Genomic DNA, 10,428 nt, shown 5'->3' with positions numbered 1-10,428 from the left:
TTCACACATTGCCAATCTGTAAGACTTTCTGAGCAAAAGCAGCCGTTATTGTATCGTTTTACACCTTGACATTAGGTACATATTTCACTTATAGCCAATTTAAAAATCAAAATAGAAACTTTGTAATAATCTCCCTTTACAGTTTGGGTTATGAGAATCTGAGAATTCCCTTAGGCTTGATTGATAAAACATGGCATTTATCCTATTCCTAGGATGATGTTCAGCAAACTTTATGACAGAGGGAAACAGCTGGTAAAGTGGGTTCATGGAAAGGTGAAGGTAATATAGACATAAAAAACAAGAGGATAATGATTTTAAAAGGGGTAATAGTTGTAATAACACCATTAACCTTTTGCTTCAAATTATTCAATGTGTGGTCTTTTCAGAAGGCTAATCAAAGGTTTGCATTAACTGCAATGCAGGAGGAAGTGGCAATATACAACCTGAGGTGATTTTTTTTTCTCTTCCAATTATTCTTTATTACTCGAGCCTTAAAAAAAAAAAAAAAAAAAAAACTTGGTTGCTGAAGTCCCTTCTAATTTTGAAACAAACTTTACTTAATTTCAGAAGTAATTGATTCCCATCCCCTCCTCCCCCTTTGTAGGAAACAGAATTTTACAGGGAAAAAGCAAATAATAAAACTGCTTTGTTATAGATGTAGCCAAATAAAGGTAATGGATTTTAATGACTAGCACAGAATTTCAGTAAATAGCCATCTCAAAGCTTAAACATACCTCATTGTTTTGTGTAACAATCATGAAGTTTAGACATCAGCAGAGACAGATCCCTGAACTTCCAGCTATAGAGCACAGCTACAAAGCACTGCAGAGTGATAGGACTAAGATTTGAGCATATCAGGTAGCTAGCTCTGTGGATTAGCCAAAGACACACTTTGCTAGTGCTTTACATTAACACATGACACATCAGGTTATAATATTATGGTCCTAAAGGGAGAAGTGCAAAAAGAAGTTTAGACTGTGACTTATTGGCAGAAACCCATTGTATTATCAGCCCCATCCTGTAGAACCAGAACATGCAGAGAGGCTTAAGGAGAAGGGTTCTTTGAATCTCAGTCAGACTAGTCAGTCAATAAGCCCAAGGAGATTTGCAATGAGAAGCCTGAACGTCTAGAGGAAACCAAGAACTACACAGGGAACTGAAGGTGAAAGAAACACTCTGCCACATGGAAATTCATTGCACAAAGGATCACCCTTTCCCTGCCGTGTACCTTTGCTTAGAAGTCACCCCCAATTAGTAACTGAGTCAGACCTTTCCCATGCACCTTCACCAGGCTGTTTCTAATAGAAGTATTCCTTGTTTTGCAGCCACCCATTAATTCAAAGCCTTAGGTGGGAAGTAATTAAATTAGAAAAAAGCCGTGTCCTCTAAATGAAGATATATTGTGCAGGAGAGGGTGGAATCAATTTTTCAAAGGGTAACTAATGCACACACATGTGAATCTACTATATTATATCACTCATTTGTGTGTGCACTCATGTATATATATGTACACACATTCACACATGTACATATGTATGTGTTCCTGCTATATAATGAACTGTTTTGGCTCCGCTTTGTCAGAATATCATTTAAAGGGTTAAATCCCTTTAATGCACCATCGTTTAATCAAACTCCAAGATTCTTACTCTGCAATAAACCCATTAAATCATCTTAAATATCATGTCATAATGACAATTTGATACCAACAGATGTGGTATTGGGGATTTTTTAAAAATGCTTTCCTGAAGATATAGCTTCCAGAATTTTAAATCCTTGAGCCTGTTTGCACAGCTGTTAGATCTCACAGCTCTGCTATCTTTTTGCTTTGCATCAGCTATGCATTAAATCATTGGTGGCATGACTGCAAACTCACTTCGTCTAAAACACGTAGGTTTATATCCACCCCCGTAAAGCCTGAGTAGCTGGGCTCTATGGGGGTGCAATGCGGAGGGATTGTGAGGTGAAATTCCAAGGCCAGAGTGCAGTGCTGCTGGGCAGCTTCCCTTCACTACTATTCCAGAGTAGCAGCCATTGTCCCTGCTCACCAGTTGCACAAGATACCAGTGGCACTAGATCTGCATAGATGTGGTTGTGCGACTTCTTCCCAGCCTGCCCCGTCCCTATTTCAGCCGTCTGCACTGGACTATTACGTAGTGTGTATGGGTTGCATATGCCAGATGACCCCGAGTACAACACCTTATGTGGGGCTTAAGTAATGTGTAGGGCCTTGAGCTAGCCCTGCACACAACATGTGAATTCCACCCTAAGAAAAGCAGTTGTGTATAATCCAGGCTGGCACAAACTAATTGCAAGGGTATGGTTTTCTCACAATTAGAATGTGCTAATAAGTGTGATCAGATCTCAGACTTAAGAGCACTGACAACAAGACTTGAAGATATACATTGCCCTACACGGGTACAAGTTAGCATAGCTGGAAGATCACGATGCACATTTTCCAAAGGGTCTGAGAATAAAATAAATGAGCACTGAACAGTGGAACTATGAGTGTTAAAATGTAACATCCGTACACCTGAATTCAGCATTAATGTGATTCAGTATTGTCAGAATAGCAAGCTTTTATCTACGGTGAAGAGTTTTTCATCTGTGATTTTATGTAAACTAGAAACAGTGTTCTTAAAAGCCCGACCCAAAACCCACTGAAGTTAGTGGAAAGATTCCCATTACATGAATGGAGTGTCTGATCAGGCACTTTGATTTGCCACATTGATTTTAAACTTGAACTTCTGGGCTGCTCTGTATAGCAGTAAGCTTGAAGTTCGGTATAAATGACCCCTAAACTAAGCTCAATATTCCATAATATAAAAAAACTGAGGAAACCCCCCCAAATGCTGACAATAGTTGAAAACCTGATGATACCAAAGGAGATGGAAGCTGCATCACTGACACCGAAAGGAATCCCAGATCACTGTTTGAAGCTGATATGGGCCTGCTGTCAGCAATGAGACTACTGGGCGAGGCTTAGCTGAGGGAATGCATTTCCAGTCATGAAATTATAAATGGGCATGGGGCTCTCAAACTTTTTTCATAGAATGAACCACATCTGAACAGAGAGATTCTCTGATGGGCACCTTCTCTCCTGTTCATGGTTGAATACACTATCTTCTATCTATCCCATTGGCAATAGAATAACAGCCCTGTGCCAGCTACAGCAATGGCTTATGCGGGGAAAAGCAATTTTAGGAAAGTAGTTAATGTATTTTTGGCTTTGTTTAATGTGACTTAGCAGCTGTAAACAAAGCGAAACAACCAATAATGTGACCACCAGTGGGGATGAGCAGAAGCTGCCGAATTTGAGTCAAGAAAGTACTCCCAGACCTGATGCAACAAATCAATTGATAACAAGGAATTTTATAGCTTGTCAGAGAAAACAGAAACAATAGAAAAGATAAGTGTGTCAAGTACATAAAACAAATTGCTCAGATTAAAATTAACTACACATTAATTTCTCAAAAGAATTACATTTTCAGTGATGTATTTACTACACAGCAAAAACTATAAGCACCATTAAAAGATTATAAGTACCATTTTAAAGGGTTGTTGGGTTCCCTCCCTTTACCCACACAATTACTATGTATAAAATATAAAAATCAGGAAGGGGAAAAATGAAGTGGTGGAAATAGCCCATTTTGTGAATTGTGGGGAAAAAATACCATCTGTGATTTAGTATAGTTCTGACTGTCCCATCTGTGATCTAAGCACAGTTCTCATTGAAGGCTGAATTCCAGAGCCATTCCATATGATAAAATGTTTCTCTCGGAAGACTTCTGTGTGGATATACTTGTCTCTTCAGGAACATGTCTCTTTTAGATGAGACATAAAACTCTATGGGCCCAATCCTTCTCCAAAAGGAGTCAAAGGGAGTTTTGCCATTGACTTGAGAAGGTCTGCATCAGGTCATATTTCCTGGCTAACTTTGTTTATTAAAGTTTCCAAGGTACTTTTAAGAAACCTAGGGTTTCATCCAATGTCTAGTCTGCATGATGTCATATTTTTGGGCCTAAGGCGCTCTGTATGGATGCTGTGTACTCTTAAAGGGATACTGTCTATTAAAAAATCACATCTCAGTCTGCCATTGTACTACCTACTATTGCTACAAGTGATACCTAAGACCTTGCGTCCACTAGACTTCTAGACCAGTACAGCTCCACTGGTTAGTGCCAACTATGGGAGTGTTAGTATAGACCAGGGGCTGTGAGCCACAAGCATTTTCAGCACCATGTTGTCTAGACCTGCTCTAAACCAGGACCACATGGCATGGTGCTTAAAATGCGTGTGGTGGGTCTATACTGGCACTCCCTTCACTGATGCTGCACCAGTGGTAGCAAAGGGAGGCTTTTTAGTAAAGCGTGTAGGCCAGACGCAGACCAAGAGGACTGTATCTGAACAAGAATAGTGACAAAAACATTTCGCTCTGTTTTTTCCCCAATCTGGTTTCTTTGTGCATAAGGCGGCACTTTGTGTATAGTCAGTTAGGTTATCTTCCTGCTGCATCTACATGGACAGAGCCCCACCGACGTCAACAAGGCACAAGGGGCCACCTATGCAGATGCACTGGCATAGTCATTTCCCCTCATTGTTCATGTAGGTCTTTCAATCATAACAGGACACAGAGAGAGAGAGACAGAGACAGAGACCGATTTCAATGAATTAGGAGAGATTGATTCTCCAAAATTGTCAGAGGGACTCTAAGGCAGGTGCAGATCTGGATCTTTTCTATACATTGACTAGATTTCAAGTTGACAGTGCCCCTTTAATTATCTGCTGTGCCTCAGTCCAAAGGTAGCTATGGCTGAACTGAGTCATAAATGTGCAGTTTATAATGTGCATCAGGTACTTATATAAATGTAATATTAATATAACATTTGTCATCCAAGAGCACTTTACAAACACACATACACACACACACGCAGTATTTCAGTGACCACTGACATTATATATAGATAGTCTTAGGCATTTCAGAACTGCGTTAAAGATGTATCAGCTTACCACGGTGTGAGGTTTCCTGCTTTAGCAGAAGGCGATGTACTTTAGGAATGTACGTGTTATTTCTCTTATCACCTGTGGGTGAATCCAATAGTATCACAAATGGTTTTGGTTTTATTTTAAAACACCTGCAGTAAGATGGTTCCTCCAAGCTGATTGCTTGCTTGACTGAATCTTCTCCCCATCACCCATTCCACCCTGATTGTGGGTGCAGTCCATAAATTTATGCAGGAGTCTTCTTATGGCTAGATCCTTTCCCATCCACATCACAGGGGATGCAAAAAAGGGCCCCAACACAGGGGACTCTCCTAAGTTCTACTGTGAAGGAGTCAGGCCATCTGGGCTGCATCTTCACTGGTGCACTGAAATTCCACTGGTTTAAGCACAGCCAGTTTGGTGTGCCCATGCCGTCCACTGCTACTGTGCCCTGCATCTAAACTACTGCTGTTCTAAACTGTTCCAATTGCAATGCCCTCTGAGGTCCTCTCTCACAGTTCCTAGGCACATCCTGGGAGACTGTGAAAGGCTGCTGGTGCACTGTGGGACAGGGGTGGGACAACTATCAGAACCGTTTCAATCTGTGCTGTTTTAGTGTTCCCTGCCCTGGCACTAAATGGATGGATGCTGAAAGGGTATTTTGCCCTACTGATAGCAAGTCTAATCCTGCCTGGAAACCATTTGGTGCATTCTTGTGTGCAGACGTGATGTGTGAGGATGACACGGCTCTTAGCATGATAACTATCTCTAGTATAGACAGGACCTTCCAAGGGAAGCAGTGGGGGAAAAGACATATCTGGCTTTAAGATTAAGCTTGATAAATTTATGGAAGGGATGATATGATGGAATAGCCTAATTTTGGCCATTAATTGATCTTCAACTATTAGTGGTAGATATGCCCAATGGTCTGTGATGGGATGTTCATAATCATAGAATATCAGGGTTGGAAGGGACCTCAGGAGGTCATCTAGTCCAACCCCCTGCTCAAAGCAGGACCAATCCCCAATTTTTTGCCCCAGATCCCTAAATGGCCACCTCAAGGATTGAACTCACAACCCTGGGTTTAGCAGGCCAATGCTCAAACCACTGAGCTATCCCTCCTAGATGGGGTGGGATCTGAGTTACTACAGAGAATTCTTTCCTGGGTGTCTGGCTGGTGAGTCTTGCCCACATGCTCAGGGTTTAGCTGATCGCCATATTTGGGGTTGGAATTTTCCTCCAAGGCAGATTGGCAGAGGCCTTGGGGGTTTTCCGCCTTCCTCTGCAGCGTGGGGCATGGGTCACTTGCTGGAAGATTCTCTGCACCTCAAAGTCTTTAAACCACGATTTGAGGACTTCAATAGCTCAGACATAGGTTAGAGGTTTGTTACAGGAGTGGGTGGGTGAGATTCTGTGGCCTGTGTTGTGCAGGGGGTCAGACTAGACGATCATAATGGTCCCTTCTGACCTTAAAGTCCATGATTCTATGACCCTCATGGCTAGGTCACTGTTCCACAGTGTTTCTTTCTATGATAGCACAGAGGATGGAGTGGAAAGATAAGGGAGAATGGGCAATGGGTCTATGACTGTGCTGATCTAATGGCTAAAACCCCACGAGGAGGGAGAGCCACTACACATCTCCAGTGCAGTGCTTGCTTCCCTAGGCTTTGCTCAAAGGTTTAGTTTTCTCCCCAGCTGTCCCCTGTTTTCCCAGCTCAGCACACTCTCCTAGGTGATACAGTCAGTTGCAGGTGTCTAACTCAAGCTCCAGGCTGTTCCCTCTTGGTGGCTATATTGGATGATTTGCTTGTAACGGTGAGAACACAACCGTGCCTAACAATTTTTTGACAGGCCTAATTTGGCCCAGTTCAAAATCCCTTAAAGAGTTATGGCCCAGTTGTGCTCTGTCTCCTGGAAATGGAGGGAGGTTAAAGGAGGCTCCAAACACCTGGCTGAGTCTGGGCTAGTGAATCTCCTGAAGTAAAGCAGAGCAGTCAAGAGCTACTTTAATGTATAGCACTCTTCCTTCCTGGGCTGCCTATGGGCTACTGGGCAGCATCTTGGAATCACTGTTGCTGCATATAATGTGGGGACACCCTTCTCAACCGGGCCTTACTTGAGGGCTTGGACTACACAGTGCCTGTCCATATGGCTGTCCTATGCAGTACCTGTGCCAGAGGGCAGGCCTGGGAGGGGGCTGGCCATGAGTATCCTAATGACTTTGCATCACATTCTGCTCTTCTACTTATGTGCCCGCCCCGCTTCCCCCCCACAGTCAGGTCTCAATAGAGCTGATTGGGTGCACCAAAGCAGAATCGGTGCTGTTTTTCAAAAAGCACATTGGCAGATACTGTCTTTTCCTTCCAATGCATGTGAAGCTCATTGGGCCAATCATATAGCCCTGCCCTCCTGTTTGTGAAGTTTAAATCCCAGAGACCGTCTAATAATAATAATAATATGATTCTCCTTCATAAAACCCTGCTCATCTCCAGGCTTTGAGCCTTGATTGGGGTTCCTGAGCACCAATATAAGACAAACTAAAAAACAAACAATAATACTAATAGATGGCATCGTTCTATAAGTTATCGTCTACTAGTGGAGAAACTAGTTGGAGAAGTTAAGTGACTTGTCCAAGGCAACACAGTGAGTGGCAGAAGTGAGAGCACCATACAAGTCTCCTGCCTGGCATTCCCATACACCATCTAGTACTCTGCACCGCCTCCCTCTCTGGTACCTTCAACTCAGAAAAAGTGCGTACTCAGGTGACTTAACAAGTGTACAATACATTGTTTTCCTGTGCATTATCATGGCACTGGCCCTGCCTCTCCAGAGCTTTACATGTCTGGCACCCAAGGGGTTAACGAGAATGCATGCATTTTTTGCTCTTCCTCACTGAGGAATACACAGTTTGAACACGAAAGGGCAAATTGCTTTTTTTTTCTTCTTTTTTTAATCAAACCCTCAGCCTGTTAGGATGAGGCTAATGTTGTTCCATTAAATAAAATAATATGTGCCTGCTCTTGTTTTTAATAGAGTAAGACCCAGCATTTCCATATCACTACTTTACTGACACAAGATCTTACTGAAAGCAATTTCCGGCCCCCTTCCCATTCTTTGATGACATAATTCACATTGTGTTTCTTTTAGATACACATCTCATCAGCTTCTGCTTTACTCTTCTATGAAAAACACCATCAGAACAGTTGCATCCTCTAAAAATGAAACAAAAAAAGGGAAAGAACAGAAACTGTAAGGATAATTCTTTATCTCAAGCAATGGTAAAACTTGCATGCAGAAAATCCATGCTAACAGCGTGTCAAGGGAGATCTCTTTGGAAACAATACAGAGAATTCTCCTAGTCTAAAAAGAGAATGAGGCCTTTTGATTAGTTTAATTGGACTGCACTATGTGTTGAAAGAAGAATGGGCCACTGCATGACTATTATCATTCAGGGATTTTTTTGATACTACTATGAGAACTGCTAGAGTGCCATATTTTGTTGGAAATGGTGAGACATCATGGCATTCCATAAGATCTTCCTGGTGCTCCATGATTGGGAGTATCCCCTGGGCCAGCTGTGAGTCAAATGTTCTCCTCTGCATCTTACTCCAGAATGGAGGCAAGGAGTGGCAGTTTCTCCTCTTCATTCTGCATGCCTCTTTGCCACATTCTGGGGTGGTGGACCTGGTGCGCGGGCTCTTCAGGACTGGCTCAAGGCCTGTGCGTGTAGAGAAGAGAACATGTTTGGGCCCAAGGCACCAACACCAGACCAGAGGTTATGGGCCTGTTACAGGAATGGGGTGAGGGTGAGGTTCTGTGACCTGTAATGTGCAGGAGGTCAGACTAGATGATGGTCCCTTCTAACCTTAAAGTCTATGAGTCTAATACTGCTAGAGCCAGGCCTATGTTTTCCTTTGTATTGTGCTTCATTCATGATGAGATTGAATCTAAAGGTTAAGGATGGAAAATTAGTGATGGGCACTATTTGGCCAGCTCTGTGGAGTTCTTTAGGGCAAAATCCTAAAGTCCTTCCTCAGACCAAACTCCCATTGTGTTCAACTGGAATTTGACCTTAGCATTTGGCCTATGGGGAGAAGTATCATACAAGGTACAGCAAAGCAGGTGAGAAGAAGTTTCTGAGAAGCTAGACAACAGCGTCTGAGAAACCTAAATGCAAGCTGGGAGGAGGGTTTAGTTTTGTGGTGGATTGTGGCTCTTTTTGGAACAGGGGATATTTTAACAGATAGCCCAACTGATACAGATGTAGCTCAGGCTAACTCAGAAGCTGAACAGCTGCGGTGGAGAGTTTAAGCCAGGTGTTGGAAAAGGGGCAAGAACATCTGGGAAGCCAGGTCCACTCAGATACCTGCAGAAGAGAAAAAAAAAAGAAGAATCCAGTAAAGGGATCTGATGGATGGAGCGGGAAGAAATCATATTAAGGAGTGAAACAGCTGCCACAATGGCACCAACTGAGAGAATAAAGAAGAATGTTAAAGGACAAATAATCCAGGTGAAACATTTAAAAATGAGGAAAGTATTACAAGAGCAGAAGAGGGAGGACGTGTAAAGCAAGATTTGAAAGTCACTGAGGAATACCTTGGGGGAAACGTAGGCAGTGCAGGAGCAGGGCAGCTCTAATGATAGCTAATAGAGGGACGTCAGTCAGCAGGGGGCATCTGATCAAAAGAGCATCATGGTGAAAGAATGATGATGACGACAATAAGAAAAATCAAAACAGTTCCTGAGAAAATGAGCACTAATGGGGGATTTCAACGACCTGGCTGGAGGGAGCAGCAGCTCAGTGGAGCATGTTACAAGACTGTTTCCTCACACAACACAGGGGAACACAAGTTCATCACTGCACTAGTCTTCAGGGAACAGGGCTCACGCCGTTTCCAATGTAGGCACTGTCCATTTACCTTAACCCCTAAATCCTAACCCTAATTAAATGCTAGCAGGCCTTTAAAGCCTGAGCCTGCTCTCCTTTGGTATGCCGAACTCACAGGGAAGTTAGTCAGTTATTAAGGGCTCCGTTATACCTTGAAGGCACAGCCTTCAGTAAGGTGGTTAGAGCACTGGAGGCAGAAAGGAGAGGCATTGTGTCTCAGCGAGAGGACCTCCTGGAGTGGCTGGGAATACAGAGGCTGTATGCTGCTACATCCCTTTGTGGGGGAAGTTTATTACTCCCATGTGGCCTCAGGGCTAAATAAAGGGGTCACAAATACAGGCCTTGTTAACAGCGAAAGCGGTCAGCTGGGAGAAGGATGATTCCATGCTCTGAGATAGCCCGGAGAAGAGGAGGTGAAAGGTCTCCACCCACCCCTCCAATAGTTAAGACGAGTGTGTTGTGGGGAAAATGCTGGTCACAGATCCAGTTCTTACCCTGGCTCCTGCCAGCCAGCCGTGTTCTTACACTGATCTCCTCACACCGCTACATGGTGGGCAAGA

The sequence above is a fragment of the Eretmochelys imbricata genome, chromosome 10 (assembly GCF_965152235.1).
Source record: "Eretmochelys imbricata isolate rEreImb1 chromosome 10, rEreImb1.hap1, whole genome shotgun sequence".
In the NCBI taxonomy this organism is placed as follows: Eukaryota; Metazoa; Chordata; order Testudines; family Cheloniidae; genus Eretmochelys; species Eretmochelys imbricata.
This window is presented reverse-complemented; position numbering follows the sequence as displayed.